The sequence below is a fragment of the Lasioglossum baleicum genome, unplaced genomic scaffold (assembly GCF_051020765.1).
Source record: "Lasioglossum baleicum unplaced genomic scaffold, iyLasBale1 scaffold0028, whole genome shotgun sequence".
Classification (NCBI taxonomy): Eukaryota; Metazoa; Arthropoda; class Insecta; order Hymenoptera; family Halictidae; genus Lasioglossum; species Lasioglossum baleicum.
Window position 1 is genome coordinate 930001 of NW_027469088.1, and position 2500 is coordinate 932500.

At 48.7% G+C, this 2500-nt stretch overlaps 1 non-coding gene across 1 annotated transcript; it reads left to right on the forward strand.

The window, feature by feature from the left end:
• The first annotated feature begins 1083 nt into the window (after nt 1-1083).
• Nucleotides 1084-1238, forward strand: LOC143219438 (5.8S ribosomal RNA). The gene has a single exon (XR_013011321.1). It is a non-coding gene; the product is annotated as a 5.8S ribosomal RNA (ribosomal RNA).
• Nucleotides 1239-2500: the final 1262 nt, after the last annotated feature.

Genomic DNA, 2500 nt, shown 5'->3' on the forward strand with positions numbered 1-2500 from the left:
CAATAGTGCGCACCGCGAGAGCGTGGGACGAATGACCGCTGCCAGAGCCGACTGTGAGTCCCGCTCTCTATTTGTATCGGGTTCGCGTATAACCAAGAGCACGAAACGTTGCTGCGCCGCACGCGGTGTTCGTTGACGACGGAACGTATATTTATTATAATATTATACATTCGCCAGAGCGGACCGGCTCGTGATGCTCGCTTTTGTAAAGCAGTCGTGAGTCTGACACCCTACTCCGTGCGTGTGGCCCAATAGTGCGCATCGCGAGAGCTTGGGACGAATGACCGCTGCCAGAGCCGGCTGTGAGTCCGCTAATCTGTCGAATAAAATAAAAATATGGTAATATCGTTCCGACGAAAAACGGTGTTCCGAGAGGACCGGCCGTGACGCTCGCTATAAAGCCAATGGCGCGATTATTCCCGACGACACCCTACTCTCTGTGTGGCCCAATAGTGCGCGCAGACGAGCTTGGGACGAGAACGGGGATCGCGCCTACGGCCAGAGCCGGCTCGCGAGTCCGCTTGTATCGGAATTTATCGTTACCTCGAGCACACACCAACATTTTATGGAAATGTGTTTTATACGGGAAGTGGACCGGCTCGTGAAGCTCGCTTTTAAAGCAGTCGTGAGTCTGACACCCTACTCCGTGCGTGTGGCCCAATAGTGCGCATCGCGAGAGCTTGGGACGAATGACCGCTGCCAGAGCCGGCTGTGAAGTCCTCCGTTCTCACATCATTCCAAATGAAATGGAAGTGAAGAGGAGAGGAATATTATTACATCTCTGGATCCAGTATCGGGTTGTCTTACGATCCCCGTCGTTTTCAGAGAATATATATTCATCTCCGCGTTTTCCACGTTAACGGTTTTTCAATGTACTGTTCGCCCGGCCGTCGGATACGTGTTGCGTATCTGACGGTTTTTTTTTTCCGTTTCCACGGACGACGATAGTGTCGTCCTTAAAACGACGCCTGAACGAATCTCCTTCGCGCGCTGGTTGGAGCGTTCAGGTACAATGCGTTCTTACGAACCGCAGAACAAGAGACATATACATATATTGATTTGTAAATCAAAAATATATACGATTACCCTGAACGGTGGATCACTTGGCTCGTGGGTCGATGAAGAACGCAGCTAATTGCGCGTCAACGTGTGAACTGCAGGACACATGAACATCGACATTTCGAACGCACATTGCGGTCCACGGATACAATTCCTGGACCACGCCTGGCTGAGGGTCGTTTACGTAACCATAAACTGCTTGCGTTGCTCTTGTAAGTCCCCGCCGTCGCTTACCTCTCCAAATATATTTTTGGAGGGCGCCAAAGAGCGTTTCGGAGTCGGGTTGCAAAGATGCTACGTACGAGCGAATGATGGGCGTTTCGTCGGCGTTTGTCGCGGTTCTGTGAAAATTGCCAATTTTTGCATTGCGTCTTATAAACACATACAAACATATATATCTAGTTTCCACGAGAGGCGAAGTAGGGATTGGTATTTCTTACGTTCGGACTTGCGTGAGTGTTTTTACGGTGTCGTGAGTCGTATTGAAAATACGACCGCCCGTAAGGCACCGCTTCGACGGGGATCTCCAAATCTCTCACCTTCTCTGCGAAACGATTCGCCTTGCGGAAAGAAGCGTTTCCACTCATGAACATTTAACGCGCTCCCGACGTCGCCTGAAATGATGCGTATATACGAAAGAGGTATATTTACAAGAGTCTCGCGAGACTACAGAGATGGACACACAAATTATAAAAGAAAGAAAGAATACTGTGTGGCACACAGAGTGTGTGTGGTGTGACAATGTTAAGCCCCAGGGAGAGAATATGCCTGTGCGTGGATGAGTTTCTTAACTCTACGTTATAATTGCCATACGGCGGAGGGTCGTCGTTGCCGGCGATTTCGACAAACACATTCCTTTTCGAGTCTTCGAGGGAAGAGACGAAAGAGATCTCTCGTTCTATCGCGAACGCTTTGATGATCGATGGACAGCGGAGCAAAGCGCAGCAATGTGCGGGATGAGCACGTCGTACTTGATCGGGTCGGAATTATTCCCCGTCGTCGACGTGTCCTCGCTAATCTGTGCGATTGCCATTCCATCGCCACGTTCGCGTTGAATCGTATTGATGACGGCCTATGAGCGTCTTGAGATCTTACTCTCTTTCTCTCGTGTCTCTAATTTGGTTTTGCGTTTGATCGATGATAAATCGTTTCGTGCGCAACGTTTCTGTACCCCCGTGGTTTTTGGTTCAATTATATAGAAGTAGAGAGAAAAAGAAATCCCACCGGGTTATATGTATTATTATTTTTTTTTTATAATAATATGTATACTCCTCTATTGGCGAGGCTTATTTCGAACTTGATTGTCACACGACGCAAAAGACACACTTGTGTGTTCACGCACGGAACAGCACCGCGGAGAGAGAAAAGGTATATCCAATGATGAGAACCTTTATGTCGGTCGCCCCATGTCTTTTCTTTTCTTCATTGTCGATTCGTGCGG